An 18,673-nucleotide genomic window follows, 5' to 3' on the forward strand; every position below is an offset into this window, starting at 1 on the left:
GCCCGTGGATCCATCTCCTGGGCTGCTCTTCCCACATCTGCTTCCTCTGCTGCCTTTTCTGCATGGCTTGTGATGTCGTGTGTCTTTGTCTTTCCACCTCTTGTAGTCTTTAGCAGTTTCCCAAATCCTGATTTTTCTAGAGCTTTCCCTTTTGTCTCCTCTTTACTCACCCTGGGATTCCCTTCCTCATGGGACTCCTTCAGACAGACACATGGAATTGTCCTCCCCAGCCTTTGCTGAGGCTCTGCAGTGTTTCAAATGACCTGCTGTCATTTTCATGCACAGCTCTATATTTTCTCTCCTCATAGGCCATCAGTGATTGCTTTAGAAAAAGGCATCCTCTGTTTTGATGGTTCCCCAGAGATGAATTTATTGGCAAGACACCATAAAAGTTCCTTTTTCTCCATTCTGCAGCTGAAATAATACATGCTTCTAATGGCCATTATTTCTGACACTCACTGTTCTAGGAGTGATATTGAGATTTGTGTCTTAATCAGCCAGTTGATGCTGGTCAGCATTAATGGCATTTCTGTTGTGTTAGCAGGGCAGAACTGTGGTAAGTTCAGTAGAAACTTTTGCAGAGGCTGCTATATAAAGCCTCTGTTCTGCGAGGGTTCTCTGGTAACGTTAAAAATAATTAAGTAGCATTCATGCAATTAGAATTTTTCTGCCTGCTCCTTCCCTGTCTTTCTGGCCTCCAGATGCTTGTTGCATGTTAATGGAATTTCACTGTGTTGCACTTGATGGATCCTTTTGTCTGCAAACCATTCCTGGCAGGGATTTATCACTGGGCCATTGTCCCCTTGTTCCAGCACAGTGAGCAACTTCACCACCTTCCCAGGGAGAGGGGAGACACAAACTGCAGCTGCAGGGCAGGGGATTCACCTGCGGGGCAGCAGCTGGGGCTGTGCTGGGCACCCCTGGCACCCACACAGCACTGCAGATGGCCTTGAGCCTTTGTTTCCTTTCTCCTTCAGAGCTGTCACACAGGCTCCAGTTCCCACAGGCTGCATTTCCACATCTCCTGAGCCACTTATTCTGCCTTTCCCTGCGTTTCCCTGATGGCTTCTGGGGCCTCTCCCAGGAGCCAGTAATGAGTTTGTTCCTCGTTCTCATTTACAACCTGTGTGAGGAGCAAGGTTCCACCTCACAAAGAACTGGTGGGTAACTGGTGAGCTCTTGGTGCCCTCTCCTCCAGGATGCACCTTGGTGGGAGGCTGGGGAAGTGCTGGACAGGGGAGCTGGAGCAATCTGTGGTGAGCTCTGATGACACAGGCACATCCCAGAGCTGTCCCCATGTTCCTGCTTCCTGGGCTGGGACATTGCCACCTCTTCTGATGAGGCTTCCCCTGGCTCCTACAGACACCCAACTTCCCCGTTGTCCAGCTCATCAAATTACACTGAGGCTTACTTAGGGTTTTTTTTTTAAAAAAAAGCTAAATTTGTTTCTCCTCAGTGCCAGTGACCACCTGGAGATGGGAGGTGGTTGTGTTGCTTTATGTTTTATCACTGCTCTGCAGCCCTGCCTGGCTTCAGTCTGCTGGGGCTGTGGTATTTGCAGGGGTTTTACATCTTTGGAGAGGTGCCCACTGGAACCCAGCAGCAGAGTGATGGAGAAGCTACCCAAATAGAAGCACCGTGCATATTAATAGTATCCCAGCAGTAAGAAACAAGTGGAATTAAATGCACTGTGTTTCTAAGAAATATCTTGGTTTCTAGCAGGCTGGAACATGAGCTGAATCCACTCACTTGCAGATCATAATGTAAACAGCTTGGTGTCCAACAAATCATCTGCCACATCAGTGGAACAAATTCAGGTTAAAGCTCTGATCATAACTCAGTGCTCTGATTTACATCTTGGTGCTCAGAATCTCTGAGCAAGGCTCTGCTCACCTGATCCATGCTGTGTCTGAGAGTCACGGATTTGGTCTGATCTGCTGTGAACTACTGAAGCCTGTAAGTTGTTTGTGTTATTTCTGTCCCTATTCCTGAAGGAATGAAAGTTTCCCCTTCTTTTTGGCAGTTAACTTTCTTGCAGTTTCTTAAAGTCACAGGGACAATTTCTGCAGAAATCATCTAGACAGAGGAGAAGATGTAAAGGTTAAACTGACAAGAACCTCCATAAATTGTTGAGCTTGTCCTTAGTGAGAACCTTCATGAATTAACTTTGTTTTATCTCTTCAGCAGATTGTGAATGGTTGGATTCCATCCCTGGTCCCTTCAGAGCTTCTGAGCTCTTTGGAGGGTCATTTGAAGAACACATCTCACATTTTGTGTATGAAACAGTCTCAGGCTTCTCATTGCTCTATCAGAATGCAGTGTCAGGCTGCGGAAGCTGCCAGAGGGATGTGTAGGTACAACCACACGGGATACTCACCCCTTACTACCCACTGACCTCCTGTGAAGGGGGACCCTGGCTCAGTAGCAGAATAATCTCATCAGAGCAGACATTTACCTCCTGGTGTTTTCTTACACTGTGACTGGTTTTATATAATTAACATGTGATTTGTTTATACTCTGCATATTCTGATTTGCAAGCACGGGAGGATGCTTGGTTCCTACCAAAAGGATTTCATTCCTAGAAATGCTTTGTTTGTCCCTGTCCCAGGGAGATCAGGGAGCAGGGCTGGAGCTGAAGTCCTGGCAGGTCCCCAGAGCCTGTGCTGTGCAGACACCAAAAGAGCTGGAGCCAGCCTGTGGCTCTGCAGGAGGTTCCTGCTTACCTATAGCTTTTAAAAAGAAAACAAGTAAATAATGAACACAGTTTATTTTTAATTGTCTTGTCCTCAAAGTGTTAGTTATTGTGGCCTCCAGCTGTTGATCTCCTAAGCTGTTGTAGGACATGTTGCTCTGGATTTAGCCACATTTTAGGGGTAGATGCTTAAATTTTAGAGCTAGAGCACATAAAAATTAATTTCAGCCAAGCCAAAATACAATTAGAAGGGTGAGAAAATGCTGTGATTCTTACTGCCTCATGTTGTCATTTTTGATCAGGAATATTCACAGCTGAACTTTGTGTTGATGATAATTGCAGGTATTAGTGAGGATGTCCTGAACCCCTGGAGCCCCAGGGTTCTGGGTTTGCAGGTACCTGGGTGTGCCAACCTCCCAGGATCCTGTGAAGGCAGGGATGTTCCTTGAAACAGGTTATTTAAAAATGCAGGGGAGGAAAACCAAGCTGGGAGAGAACTGGCTGGGCAGGTTGCTGGGAGCTGACAAAGGGAGCAGGAAAGTCCCTTCCCAGGAGGGAAAGCTGGGGGGGGGCTGCTGGAACAGACAGGGATGTGAGCCCAAGAAAAGGACCCCTGGGCTTTGTTGTTGTTACCCATGGCTAAAGCATCTCCTTTGCTGAGCTCTCTGTTCCTGGGATTCTCCTCCCTGGTCCCTTTGGCACTGCAGGTTTGGCACTGCTCTGTCCCCAGGTGCAGAATGGAGCCCCAGGGCTGAGCCTCGGTGGGGAGGAGCCCCAACCATGGGACCCCCCCTAGGGCAGCAGCTGCTGTGAGGTGCAGATCACATCTGTACGGGCTCATCATCCATCCTCTGAATGCCTGGTCCCTAAGGCACGGGCAGTTTGGTTTTAGTGCCTTAAATCCTGAGCAGGAGCCCCTGGGTGGCTTTGCTGGGGCAGGGAGTGCTGAGGGATGGGGACAGGAGGGGCTGGGCAGAGACCCTTGGAGAGGGGCAGCCAAGGGGCTGAGACCCCTGCATGGCAGTGTCCTGACTGCCAAGGGTGGGCTCCTCTCTGCTGACATTTATTGGGTAATTCTGCTCTGCAGAGCACGAAGAGCCTGAGCCCTGTGGCAGCTTCCCCAGCAGCGTGGTGGGAGCAGCAGCAGGGCTGGGGCTGCAGCTTGGGAAGGGGTCAGAGCTGGCAGGGGGATGGCAGGTGTCAGAGTGAGGATCTGAGCTGTCATCCTGGCTGTAGGGAAGGGGAGGGGAGGAAAGGGAGGGCCTGTGAATGCTTCCCCTCCTCTGCACACAGAGTTAGGGGGAGATGTGTGGTGAGGAGATGTTGATCCTCTTTAACAAGAAGTTGATGTGCTGGATTTTTAACTCTAAGCCTGAGATCTGCTGCATTTATTATGCTGAACATGAAGGTGAACACGGTGACAGAACAGTGCTGTGGACTGTACAGCCTGCTTGGTGTTCATTAACTCATAGCTACCCCTTTTCTACAAAAATGTCACTGGGGAAGGACCTGGAGCTTGGGAAATAAGTGGAGGCTTGACAGTGGTCCTGAGAGCATCACTGCCACCTGAGTCAGTCAGAAACCAACCAATATCCAGAGCCTGATGTCCCCCTGGTGTCACCTTGGCTCCTGCCACTGCCCCTCTGCTGGGTGCTGGCTCTGTCACCTTCCCCCTGGGGCAATGGGGATGCAGTGAACAACCCCCCTGAGCAGTGTTTTATTCCAGAATTGCCTGTTTGATTCCTTCTGCATGGTTTTGGCAGCCATCAGGGAGGTAAGGTCTGTGTGTAGGGGTCTGGGGCAGCACGGGTGCCCCCCAGAGCTGTGATGCCCTGGGACAGCCCGGGTGGGATGGCAGGAGCAGCCACAGCTCAGCCATGGGCACTGCTTCTGTGTCCTGGCTTGGGGAAGGTGCTTTTAATCATCAGCTTTGTGTTGCCCTTCTCAAGATTTTAGGTCATTTTTCTGCTCTTTTGTATTCCTTAGGCTTTTGTGCTGCTGGGCTATTCAGCATCCAGATTTCATCACTCAACTTCTCAGAACTAAGCACATTTTTTCTTGTCATTAGAGATGAGTAAAGCAACAGAGCAAGGTCCTTATTATTTTTTAATGTTAGCTGTAGTTACTGGGAATGTTTTGTGCACAAAGGACCTTTGCTTCATGAATTGGTGAGTCTGGAGTTGGCACAGCACCAGATGAAACCCTTGCACAGAGGAGCTTTGCAGGTTGGGTTTTCTAAGGAGCACCCAGAGAGGTTCTGGGGGGGGTGGCTGCCCACCCCGTGTGGGGTCCTCTGGCTCCCACCCCGTGTGCCCCACACAGCCCAGAGTGTTCAATGCAACCGAAGGTTTGCAGCCCTTACAATTGGGAAGGAGCAGCTGGGGACTGCCTGGCAAACAACTTGAGAGCCTGAAATCCCTGCCCGGGGGTGGGCAGTGGGTTTGGTTCTGCCTTTTCCTCCCGAGAGCAGCTCGTGGGGGCTGTGCTGGAGCAGGGGGTGCTCGGAGTGGCTTTGTCCCTGCAGTATCCATGTCCTGGTCCCTGGCACGGTGCCTGTCCAGGAGGTGACAGCACTCGGTGTGTGAGATGTGAGTCTGATGGATGTCACAGGCAGCCCCTGGGAGTGCTGCTGAGTCCTCACACGCAGAAAAATCTGTGTGGGCCACAGCCCTGTGCCAAAGCCTGTCAGCAGCTCTTGTTTTCCATCCACCACCTTTGCTTTGGATTTATTTCCAGTGGAATAGCTGTTTGCTCAAGACCCTGGAGAAAGATTTTCTCCACGTCTCTGCCTGTCCCGGGGTCACCACTGAGAATGCTTTGAGTTCCAGTTCCTCTTGGCAGGTTCCCCCCTGTGCCCAGGCAGTGACATCCCCAGGTGACAGCTCACCAGCCTCCTGTCCTGCTTGCTCCTCCACAGCCTTTTGTTAGGTGTGAACACTGACACTTCAGACTGACTCCACAGCCACGTGTTTTGCCCCTGCAGAGGAGGGAAATGCTGCAATTTGTTTTCTCCCTGTTCACAGGAGAGGAGCAGAGTTCATCTCCTTGCTGACACTGCCCTGTCCTGAGGCAGCAGCCCAGAGACAGCACTTACAAACCTGAAATGGGCTTCAGATCCCCTCCTGATGCTCAGCTCTCCTGTTTCTCATTGCTTTTGTCTGATAATGGTTTGGTTTGGTTCATTACGGTTTCATTTTGGCTGCAGCAACATTGATGGAAGAATGGAAGCCACATAAGGAAAAACCCATCCTGTTTGGGTTAAAACCAAGGGACAGCTGACTTCTGATCACCTTCCTTAGGGCCCTGGGGAGAGGAATTGTTCTCACTCAGCTCCTCATGGAGCAGGTGGTTTGTGAGATCCCTTCTGCAAGCCCACACCACCATGGGGCAGACCCCAACCCTGGCTGGTCCCTGGCCATGAGCTGGGGGTTTGTGACACCCTAAAGCCTCCTGGGCAGGGTGCATTAGCCTCCTGGGCTCCTCTCTGGAGCAGACCTCTGCTCAGCCCTGCAGTGCTGATGGATAAGGGCATCTCTGCAACACGGTGTGACAGCAGGGGTGAGATTCCACCACATCTAAAAAGAAAAGCAGTCCAGGCCTAATTTATTTTTCCCCCTGACTGAAGCTTAAATCTCTGAGCCCAGGACACATCCTCACATCTCAGACACCTCAAATGCTTTCAGGCAGCTTCTCTCTCTCTGGCTATAGGAGGTTTCTGGATAAATGGTAAGAGATGGAAGTGTCCTGTGCAGGAATCCTGGAGATGCCCTGTGCTCTGCACCTGCCTGGTGGATTTGCTGTGACTCTGAGCACCTCATCTGTAACCTGCCCAGCCCAGCTCTCTCCAACTTCCAGGTTTGCTCTTCAGTTGTTTTTTGACTGATATTTCTGATTTGGATTTTTGTTGTCTGTAAATTTGTGAATATTGTCATGCCTGTAATATACATTTATATTTAGGCATAATTGGTGTTTAGATATAAACAAGAACCTTGGCAGAGACAGCTTGTGTCTGGAGGTATATGCAGCTTTTAAAAGGTAATTGGAAGAGCTATGTTGTGAGCTGAGCCTCCTTTTTTAAACCAGACTGAGTTTTTTTAAAGACAAATATCTCTTATATATCCAGCAGACTTGTTTTGACACCTAATTAAGTTAATTTAGGTGGCTTAGTACAGTTCAGCAGCAGCTCAAAACCGTGGTCTTCCATCTGAGCTGATATATTGATCCTGCTGGTGCCTCCCCCATAAATCTCTTTCTGTTTCTGTGCAGCTGTAATTGCATTTGAGAAAGGGAAATCCTGTGTGCCCGAGCCACCCAAAGTGCAGGACTGCTCCTTAAACACCTCAGCAGGAACATTCCCAAGCTTTCTGCACACACCTGGCTCAGGTTGGTTTCTCTCCACCCCAGTCCCATCCCCTCCTTCCCCTTGTGAGGATATTTTACCCAGAACTGAGCACAGGCAGCACGGTGTCACTGGGGCACTGTTACCCCTGCGAACACACAGAAGCTTTTCCAGGTAAGAAAGGTGTTAAATATCTGCTCTGAACCTCTCTGGTCCTTCCCTCTGCCCATCATCCTGGCTCTAGGCAAACCTTGATGGGGACACTGGGCTGGCCAGGGCTGTGGGATCTTCATTTATTCAGCAAATCCCAGCAAGGAGGTGGCCAGAAGGACATCTGTGTCCTGTGTCCATCCCTGTGATCTGAGCCTCTGCTCCTCCTGGGAATTCTGCCACTTGTGCAGGGATGCAGGATGCAACAGAATCTCTGCCACTGGAAGCAGTGTCCTGGAAAAGCTGATTTCTGAAGGGTTTTCAATCAAACCTGGGGCAGCAGGAGCTGCTGTGGTTGAGCTCTGCACCTCCTGGAGCTCAGAAGGTCCAGTACAGCCCTGGTTCTGGTTCTGGTTCTGGGCAGCCTTGTGTAGCAGGACCAGCCCGACTCCTGAGTGTCTGCTCACACTTCTGGAGGTCTTGGAAAGCTTATTAAATTGTATGAAGTTAATACAATGGAAAATGGATTTTTCCTGCCCACCTAAGGAAGCCCTTAGTGATTAATGCTGTAGGGGAAAACAACAGCAACAAATTCAGTTCTATAATGTGCAGTGGGTTCCTGATCTGTGAAAAATGCATGTTTCATGAAAGAAATTTCTCTCCTCCTAGTACCCTTCCAAAAAAATACCTTATCTCTGTAAAACCCCCTTGTCTCCATAGCTGCATTTTGATGCTAATGGGATTCATAGCTTCATAATTCTTTGTCTCTCTTCTTGCATCAGCACAAGGCTGAACTCTTTCTCAGAGCAGGTGTGTTCTACTTGAGGAAAACTTAGCAGTAGAGAAGATTCACTCCTTGGCTGTGAGATTAGTGGAGCTTTTTTTCAATCTCCTGCTCTGCCAGAGATGTATTATGTGCCATAACTACCAGAGAAAAAGGAAAGCCTGAGGTACAGGATGAGCTGCTGGCTGCTGTGTCTCTGATGCTGAGCAGTAGAGAAAGAGCCCGTCAGGAGATGAGGATCCTTTAATTGTCAGAGTTCTTTAATCTAAGACTTGGCTTATTGCTGCCCAGGAGTGCCCAGCTCTGTGCCTTGCTCAGTGGGAAGGTGAGGTTGGTCCCTGCCCTGTGTCCAGCTCTTCCCTGGATCCCCTGATCTTCCCCCACTTGATCCCTGCTCCCCCGGGCTGCAGGGAACACTCAGGGTTTTCTTTGGATGAGAGATTTCAGGGGCTCTGTTCCTCTCTCCAGCAAAGCACCCTGCGAGCCAGGAGATCCTTCCTGCTCATGCAGCTATCCAGAAACTGCAGATAGGGATTATGTGGCTTGGCTGCTGCTCTGTTTATGGTGTCTGTTCAGTCACCTAAATCATGCTGGCACTGTCTGAGCTTTGCCTGGATAATTGATTCAAATGTAAATTGAATGAATAAATCCTTTACAGCTAAAACATGCCCCCTTTTTATCTTGATGTTTTTTTCTTTTTTTTTTAATGGCACAGCAAATAGGTAGTTATAATCTCATAAATAGATATTTGACTGCTTTTGTAGGAGGGGCAGGTAAAATGAGGTTTGGATCGTCTGTTTTGAAATGCTTTACTGTTTTGTTTGTTGAGTTACTAACCTGTTTATGACTTGGCTCCTGTACTTCTGATCAATAACCTGCTGGTGGAAGTGTTTCTGCCACACTTTGACGGTGAGTCCAGGTGGTGATTTATTTCTTTCAGTACATATTAGTGGAGGGCAAAGTATCAGAGAATTTTTATTTTTATTTTTTTGATAGCCATGGAGTTGGAACATTTTGGTGTGCATGTGCCCTGGTTGTATCAAAGGGTTCTTTGGCTTGGGAATCTGTACAGGGGGCTCCAGGACCAGTGTTTCATAAACATTTTAAGCTTTTTTTTTTTTTTTTTTTTTTAAAGACTTCTCTGACATTTCATTAGAGACAGGCTAAGATGCTAACTACAAGGCAACAAAAGAATGTGGTTGGAATTTTCCTCCAGCCTGGTTGTGTTTAATCAGGAGTCCCACAGATGGGAATTCTTGGAGCTGGTGTCTCCAGCACCTCGGGAGGGCCCCTGGCAGCTCAGGGATGCTGATTCCACTCCCAGGGCAAACATTCAGCTTGGCATTCCCCAGGCTATAAGTATTTGGGAAGTTTCATATCTGAGGCAGGAATCCCAGTGCTGCTCCGCTGGGCACTTGCTGCCTTGTCAGTATTTCTCTCTGTCCTTGTCAGCTCTTCCCTTTGCTTTGGCATTAAAGGAATGGAAATACCCAGCAGGGATCATCCCTGTGCCTTCGGGACTGTCACTTCTTGCTGGCAGTGACTGCTCTGGGGCAGCACCAGCACTTCACAGCACCTGTAAAACCACTCAGCTGCCTCCCCCTGGGGTTCTGGTCTTGGGGAGCCTCTGGAGCTGGAGCCAGGGAGGTGTAAAACCCTTGCAGTGTGTTTAGGGGTCACTGCCACCCTTCCTGTGTCCTCAGTGCCCGTGTGGATGTCCAGGCTTCTTTGGAATCTAATTAGCTGCCTGGCTCCAGAGCTGTCCTTTGGCAGAGGATCCCACATTTCATTCTCCAGCATGGAATTACGTTTCCTCCTGCCAGTTCTCCACCAGCCAACAATCCCAGCTTTAGCAGCTTAGGCCCCAATCCTGTTTGCTGGAGGGGTTGTGCTTGCCTGATTTCTTCTCTCCTTGTTTTCCTTCTGCCTCTGCTTATCTCCCCGGAGTGCTGGGGCCATCCCAGGTGTGTGACAGCATTGTCCCCTGCTGTCACTGCAGTGCTGGGATGTGCTGCCCAAACCACACCTAGGGGTGAGGGGCTCTTTTCCCTTGCCACCCCCCAGCTTTCCTTACCCCCACTCCCTCCCCAGGCTCCCGGTGGCACCCCCTGTGCCTTTGGGCACCCCCTCTTCCCTTGCCCTCGCATTTGTCTAACCAGAAGCCTTTGTGCCCTGTGTGTTTGCTGCCAGCTGTTGAGCATCAATATTTATGGACTTTGTTATGCAGCTCCCTGCACGCCTGTTGTGTTTATAGGGGGAAAAATTGCAAATGAAATGGTTCATGCACAAACTTGCCACTACCCAGAATCTGAATTTCTCTCCTCCTATCTCTGCACTGGGCTGTTATGAATAGGAGATTTTGTGACTGGTTTCAGAGCCTGACTTTGGCTATTTAGAAAGCCTCCATTCAATAAATCATACGGGAGCAGCTGCCGCTCTCTGCTGAGCCAAGGCACATCAGATAAAATATTGCTCATTTATTTGGTTTGGTAGAAATAAAGTTGCTGTAGTGGAACATCATTACAGGCTGTTCTTAATTCACCTCAGGGCTATTTCTAATAGCAGCACACAATTCTCCAGTGACAGTCTGAGTGAATGAGATGGGTGTTTTGATGTTGAGCTGAATGTAAGGAAGGTTTTAGGTATCAAAGCTTTGAAAGAGAAATAAGCACTGTTTGTGCTCTGATACTGGAAGAGGTCCCTGTTTTATTATTAACACTATAGCAATTGAAAGTCCTGACACTTGTTCCTTGGGGATCTGAAGCAATTCAAGCCATGAAATACTGTGTCAGCTCAGCCTGTTGCCAGTCACTGCCTGGTGGTAGAGCCGGAGGTGGCTTTGATAGCTGGTGGAGGCACCCAGGGCTGGCACTAAGGGATGCTGTTGGTTTGATTTTTCAGCTCTGTGGCAACCAGGAAACCTGCTTGTGCCCAGCCCCTGCCTTACAGCACCTCTCTGCTTTTGTCTGGGCAGAATGGCTCATGAAAAGCTGCCCAAAGGGTTTGCATTTAGACTTGCTGCTCTGCACTAATGTCAGCAGCATCACAGGCAGCAGTGGGGCAGTGAGGGCTGCTCTGAAACCCTGCAAGAGGCACTCAGAAAAAACCTTCAGAAAAAATGAGGGGGTCGGGAAGACAAGAGTGTTGCTGGGTGGGGCTGGGTGCAGGTTTTCTCTGGCAGAGAGCAGGCATCTAATCAGAATCCTGCTTTTCTCCTTAGAAAGCAAAGTCTCAAGGTGCCTGATCTGCTCCTTTCCTCCCTGCTCGGTGGGATGGAGAGAGAGATGTTTGGAGCTGGGGATGTTTCCAGATCAGACACGGTGTCCCTGCTTGTGAGCTGTGTCACTCCTGTCCCTCCCCATGCACTCACCCGGGGCAGGCAGCAGCTATTCCATAGCCATTCCATAGCCATTCCATAGCCATTCCATAGCCATTCCATAGCCATTCCATAGCCATTCCCCAGCCATTCCCCAGCCATTCCCAGGCCATTCCCAGGCCATTCCCAGGTGGGGATCTGCAGGGGGGACTGGATCTGCCCCAGCCCGGTAGCTCTGCCCCTGATCGGTTTCATTCTTGCTGAACTGGAGGTACCAGGCCGAGCCCCCGCGGCTGCTGCAGCTCCTGGGGGGACTCCTGGGGCTGCCGGGGGTGCTGGAGCAGCAGCAGGGCCTGGGTTGCTCCGTGATGAATTGTGTTTGTGTGGAATGCCCTTGGTGCTGGTGTGGTTGGGCACGGGCAGTGCTGTGACCCTGAGCTCCTGGTGTCTGAGCACAGCCCCGTCCCCCCCAGCAGCCACCGTGTCACCCACCTGAAGGGATGCCCTGAGAGTGACAAGGGGATGGTGGTGCCTGGCAAGAAGGGAACAACAGGAAAAAATTGTTTACAAGTCACTGGGCTTATCAGAGTCCCAGGCTGACCAGCAATACTGCTGAAGTCTGTGGTCATTAAACATGGTCCCTCTCCTGACAGCCCAGAGAGCCCCTGCTTGGCAGTAACGTCTGCTGAAGGAGGAAAAGAAATTGTACACTGAAATAGCAAAGATCGGAGGAGCAGAGCTCTCTTGGTAACTGCTAGAGATGACCTTGATTCTCTGTGTGTGGGCTGTGAAGTATCATAATTCAATGAGAATATTTATTCTGAGCTGTGCAGCACAAGCTCAAAGAATCTCAAGACCTCATTTTCATCTGAGTAATTTTATATGGCAAATAGGGAAGTTGATTTTTTTATGCAGACTCTCTGCTCCAGATAAACCTCCAGAGTGCTCATCTCCTGTACATAAAGGTTTCTCAAAATACTGGTGATGAGGCTGTTTAGTTCAGCTCTATTTCCGTGCTATCGGTGACTTTGTTAAACAGCAGTTCCCTGCAGACAGCCCTGGCTTTGATGCTGGTTGCTGTATGGCACATTAGAAATCCTTAACTTGGTTTCTAAAGTCCCACTAAAAACCCTACTGGGACTTTGATGTTGAGAAGATTCCACTCAAAGTACCCAAACTCTCAGAAGCTCACCCGGCCTTATCTGGGAGGCAGAGCAGCCAGTGGCTGCCTCAGGCAATACAATAAATGTGTAGTGATTATTTATGGTGGGAGCATCCACGGGCAGGAGAGGCTGCTGGGAGCTACCAGAGCCTGGTGATGCCTTGAAGAACCCAGCTCCTCACTTCAGACAAGCTGAAGGGCTGTGTGCTCTGCTTCCCTCTCTCAGTAATTTCCTGCACAAGTTCCAGTTGGAAGCATCTGTGCCCCCAGATGTTTACAGAGGGTCTCTCTTGCTAAGTGATAGGAAGCTAAGAGCAGCTGTGGAGCCTTATTTAGGTTTTAATTAGACAGCAGGGAGTTTTTAACAATGACACCTTTTTTTTTTATTTTATTTTTTCTTGCTGGGGTGCAGGAGGGAGCATCTGCTGTGTTCTGGGGGTGCTGGTGGCTCCCAGGTGGTGGGACCTGTGGTGTGTCCCTGCAGGTGAGGGCACTGCCAGGGGGTCTGTGAGGAGCTCTGCTGGTGGAGCCCATTAGTGGCTGTTGGGAATGGATCAATCTGTGCTGCTCCCACCATGGCACTGTCGTGTTTTCACCCTGTGTGTGAGTGAAATTGGCCTTGAACCAATATATTTTTTTTCCTTTTTTCTTTTAAACTTCTCACTAAAGTGTGAAATTCTAGGGCATGGTGTGTGACTCGCTTCACTGTGCTATATTTGTTTTTTAGGTTGATGCTTAGATCTTTGCAATCTGTCAGATACGCATCAAATTGTTTTTCAGTTAAAGGGGAATTAAACGATCTCTCTCTCTCTCTCTCTCTCTCTTTTTTCCTGTCTATATTGCATTTTTGTGCACAGCAACCAATCTGACCCTATTGTGAGCTGCTTCAGATGAGTCTTACCCCGTACTTTGAAATCGTTGTCACAGAACATCAGGTTGGAAGGAACCTCAAGGAGCATCTGGTCCAACCCTTCTAGGTAATACTGTAGGTTACATGAGATGTCTCAGCACCCATCAAGCTGAGACTTAAACCTTTCCAAAGTGGGGGAATCCACCACTTCCCCTGAGAGACCATTCCAAGGTCTGACCGACCTCATGGTGAAAGATGTTCCTCTTGTGTCCAGTCAGTCTCCCCAGGAGCACCTTGTGCCCATCGCCCCTCATCTCATCCCTGGGACTCCTTGTTAAAAGGGAGTCTCCATCTTCTTTGTAGCCCCCCCTTTAAGTACTGGAACATGGTAATAAGGTGTCCCCTCAGCCTTCTCTTCTCCAGGCTGAACAAACCCCGTTTCCTCAGCCTCTCCTCCTTCTCTGATCATCATTTTCTGCACAACAGCCCCGGCTCCTCAGCTCTGCTGCTGCTCCCACACCCCCTGTGGGAGCTCTGGGGGGAGTTTTGTTCACAAGCCTGGGGGGTCCCTGTCCCGGGGGGGTCCCTGTCCCTGTCCCCGGGGGGTCCGTGTCCCAGGAGTCCCTGTCCCGGGGGGTCCCTGTCCCGGGGGGGTCCCTGTCCCGGGGGGGCCCCTGTCCCGGGGGGTCCCTGTCCCGGGGGGTCCCTGTCCCGGGGGGTCCCTGTCCCGGGGGGGTCCCTGTCCCGGGGGTCCCTGCCCCGCTGCCGGCTGCAGTTCCGCGCTGAGCCACCGGAGGGCGGTAGAACCCCGCCCGCTGCCCTCTCACAGGGTGTTCGAGCCCCGCTCCGCCGGTTCGGGTTCGGGTCCGGTTCCTGCGCCTCACCGGGGGCTTCTGCCCGATGCTCGCTGCAGGGCATGGCGGTCCTGCCCCAACCCCATCTCCTCTGATGCCTCCGTGCCTCCTCCTGTGGGTGTCACGCCGTGTTTTCAGACAGGATCCAGGTTCCAACCAACACCGGAGCGAGGATGGCAGTGAAACAGCACAGGGCGAGTTAGACCCGGGTCCTACTCATCAGGATAATTAACTCATTAGCGAGGTTTGTTTAACATGAACTTGCTCTCTTGTTTCAGCTGCAGGTTCTTTGGAGCAGTTGGTATCTCCCTAGAAATAGGCATTTATTTACATAATGCTGACTCCAAACTCCTGACTATTCACTGAGGCTGTAATTTATCCCCTGAGGGATGCCTGGACAAAGCACGGCACTAATTCTGCCACCTGTGCTGGCGATGTGTCCAAAGAGACCATGTCAAGTCTCTATTAAAAGCTGGGAATAATGCAGAAAGCCTAAAATCTTTACTTACAGAAGATGTATTTCTGTAATATAAGGCTGCTGCTAATTCTTTCCAGGGATTAATAGAGACGATCAAGGACAATTTCACTCAATATTGCTGTTCTTTTTGTAAAGTGGAGCTTCTCCAAACCTGAGGCAAGACAGAAACATGGCTTTGAGCCTGTGTTGTTCTCCTTCAGTTAAATGGAAATAGCTGTCTTTATTTTAGAAGTCTCTGTTGGCACCATGTTGCTGACACTTTCCGAGACAATGGAATGGACAGAAATCCATTTTCTGGGCTGGAAGGAAGGCAAAAAATAAATTGGAAGAATGAAGAGTGAGGAGGAATTGAGGCATTCACAGTGCTCGCAGTGCAAGTGATTGGAAGTGATGGGAAGACAGCAGGAAAGGGATTCATTCGTTTAAAATATAGGACTAAATTTGACTTTAAAGTGCATCTTGCATCTCTGAGAAGTCCAGGCTGCCACGGGCTGAGGTGTGTACAGGCAGCACGGCTGTAGGGGGACTGTGCAGACACGTGGGTTTCCTCCAGCCACCCACACCAAACGTGGGGCAGTGACCCCACGGGCTGTGTCTGGGGGCCCCCAGCAGTCCCACGGGAAGGTCACAGCCCCTTCTGCTGCCCTGGCCAGGCCTCTGAGCATCGGGGCATTTCTGGCAAGTGGTCCAGCTCGCCTGGTGTGGGCTGGGTGGAGGAGGATGCTCTGAGACACCTGGGCTGTACCTGGCCTGAAAAAAGTCCAGCTGCAAGGTGTCCACCCAGAAAGTGCTCAAGGTGGCCCTTGGAGTTCAGGAGGTGCTGACAGACACTGACAGGTACAGCAAACCCCAGAGACACCCCAGAGACACCCCAGCTGTCCCTTGTGCTGCCTTCAGCTTTGAATTGTGGAGCTCTGGTGTCTTGGCAAGGCCTGGATTTGTGTCTGCAAAAGTGCCTCTGTTTTACCTCTGCAGCTCATCGTGTTGCATCTGCCTGGTGCCATTTGTCCTTTTTTTTTTTTCCCTTTTCTTTCTTTTGTGGCTGATAATATTGTGCTCATTCTACTTCAGTTCTGATCTCAGAAGCAGAAAGTTTCCTGTCTCTAATATTCCTGGAGACATTGATTTGTTGTTATCTCACCCTGCCTTGCTGCTTGTGCTCAGCACTGCAGAGCCACCCAGGCTCCCTCCCTGCTTTTCACAGCAGCTCCTCAGAGCTGCTGCCCTCACCAGTCTCGTGGTTTTCTCCCTGTTTTTTTCCTGCCTGTGCCCTCCATGGGGCCCTTCCCTGAGGTTGTTTCTGTTCCTCAGGTTCCCCAGGTAGGAAACTGCACGGGTGAGAGATCAGACACCGGGGGAGGTGGTGGGGATGCTGCTGACGTCTGCCCAGCTGGGTGATGCCACCAGCCCTGGCACAGGCTCTGAGCAGGAGTCCTGGGTCAGTCTGAGCCTGGGATCTTTTTGGCAGGGCTGGGGCTGGGAGGAGGGATTGGTGTTGGTGAAGTTGCTCTGCCCTGAGAGTGGAAGCTGCTAAACCAGCTGGAAATCAGCTGTGGGGACTGGGGGAGTCTGAGAGTCCTAAAGTCCAGACCCAAAACTCAAGGGTTTGATTCTTCAGTTGTTACTAAACCCACTCCCCAGCTCTTTTCTGTGTGATTTTAACTTGTGTTTTGACAAACCCATTGGTGTTGCCATCCTTGCTGCATTCCCTGTAAAGTGCCAGGTGGGGAAAACTGATCCTAAAGCTGAACTTCAGCAGCTGAGAGCCCAGGAGGGAAGTTCACAGCCTGGGTGCAGTAGCTGTTTAAAACTGATTTAATTCCCCCCCTTTCCTGTCCCAGTGTTTTTCCTTCAGTCCCAGTCAGTCTGAGGTTTGCTGTGCCAGTTTCTCCTTTCTCTTGAGCTGGTTCCTTTTTGTTGACTCCAGGGAGGTTGCTCTGTATCCGTATCCAAACTGAGCAGTTTCATTGATGGTTGGTTCATCCCTGCTGGAAGTGATCCCTCAGCCCAGGAGGTGTCCCTGCAGAGGACAGCCTGACAATTGCACCTCAGTCACTGGGTGTAATTCATCAGGTTTCGTTTTTTCACCTCAGAAGAGAGGATCCAGTTCATTCATACTCTTACTAAGGAATCACTATTTGCCTGTTAAGAAGTTTTACAGGCTGAGTTTACTCTTTTTGTTTGCTACATAACAATGAAGAAATTTTATGTTCCTAGAGCCTGCAAGGCTCTAGAATGCCTCAAAACCACTATTTGTCATAAAAACATTCTCCAAAATAGTGGAAAAAGTCTGATTTTATTTTTTTTTTTTGTCCTTTAGTGTTGCTCAACGTTCTTGCTTGAGATGCATGCAGTTCTGTTTTCCTTAAGCTTTTGTAGTTCTGAATGTTAGAGAGAAACATTAACTAATTTAATAATATTTAATAAATTACAATATTTATTTACTTTAATGTTACTCTTCTAAAGCTTCTGTTGCTCTTTGAGCTGCCATCTTCGGGAGCAGCAAACCCAGAGCAGATCAGAATGTCAGAGGCAGCTCTGGAGCCACCTTCCCCTCCAGGTGTTTGTCATTCCAGAAATCCTTCTGCTGCCCAGCATTTCTGCTGTGATAATCTCTCCCAGCACTTCTTGCCATGCTTCATTTTAGTGTCTATTCCCTTATCACTGGAGAACTGAATTCAGCCCCCTGGTAAGTGACATCTAACTCACTGCTGCAAGGAGGGGATGAGAGATGGGGGGTGCCAGGGAGGCAGAGGAGAAGAACCCCCACAGCAAGAAGAAAAATCTACAGCAGGGTGTGAAGTGTTCTGCTCAGCCCGGAGCTGCTGCTGGCACCAAGTGTGTGGCAGGCAGGGAGGAAGGCAGGAGGCAGAAGTCTTCCTCTTGCTGTTGGGCTGGGGGATGATCCCCTCTGTGTGTGGGGGGGATTTGTGAGCAGCCCCCCAGGAGCTCTGCTCTGAGGGTGCTCAGTGCCTGCAGGAAGAGTCCTGGAGCCTCTCTGAGGCTGGAGCAGTCTCCTGAACGTTTCACTGGGGATATTTATGCTGATCTGCATTTCTGATGGAGATGACTTTTGACTTTGCTCCCCTGCTCCAGCCTCCCTGGAGGGGCTGGGTGCATTCCCTGGGGCTGAGCTGGGCTCATTCCCTGCTCTGGGCTGGGCCCCCATGCAGGCTGAGTGTGTGCTCAGTGAGACAGGAGCTCAGGCAGCATCCCTGGGATGGGCTTTGCTCCTCTGAGCCCCCCAAAACATGGGCTGAAAGACCTTCTGGAGCACTTTGCTGCTGCTGCAGGAAAACTCTTCTCCTCTCCTCTTCTTCTCTCCTCTCCTCTCCTCTCCTCTCCTCTCCTCTCCTCTCCTCTCCTCTCCTCTCCTCTGGGCACTGATCCTATCTCTGCTCTTTGTTCCATCAGGTCCCTCTCTGGTTCCCAGCCATCTCCCAGCCCCTTGCTGTCTGCTTTCTCTCTGGGTCCATCCCTCTGACCATGGATGACCAGATCTGAACAAAGTCCCCAGATAAGATCTTCCCAGGGCCCTGCACAATGGAAACTTCCATGAAGCCTGGCCAAGGCCTCCACTGAGGGATATTTTCATTCCTGTAGGATATTTTCCACTGAAATAGGTGTTTCTGCTGCCCTTGGCTCATTCAACTAGCAGCAGGGTTGCTTATTCAAAATTATATTTCTTGTTGGCTGTACACATTTCAGTACAACTTCATATTTTTACAGTCAAGTCATGGCAACCTTTACAGATGCAACTGATGTTAAATTGAAGCTTGGTCTTCACAAAGCCAGCATCTGTTAGGTGTCTGTGCCTTCTCCAGGTTGCCTTTGGTCATGGAAGGTTTTTTCCCGTGTTGCATTCACTGTAAGTCCCACAACTCCTCAGGGTTGGGAAAAGGAGATTGTTTCCTACTCTAACCCTCCCTGAATCTGAGCCCATCTGCTCCCTGCACTGCCTTCCCTCTCGGGCAGCCCTGTCAGATTGAGATGCTTCAGTAATTCTTGTGATTTCCTTAAAAAATCAGTTTCCTCAGAGCATGGGGCT

Source organism: Calypte anna, chromosome 20 (assembly GCF_003957555.1).
Source record: "Calypte anna isolate BGI_N300 chromosome 20, bCalAnn1_v1.p, whole genome shotgun sequence".
Taxonomy (NCBI): domain Eukaryota; kingdom Metazoa; phylum Chordata; class Aves; order Apodiformes; family Trochilidae; genus Calypte; species Calypte anna.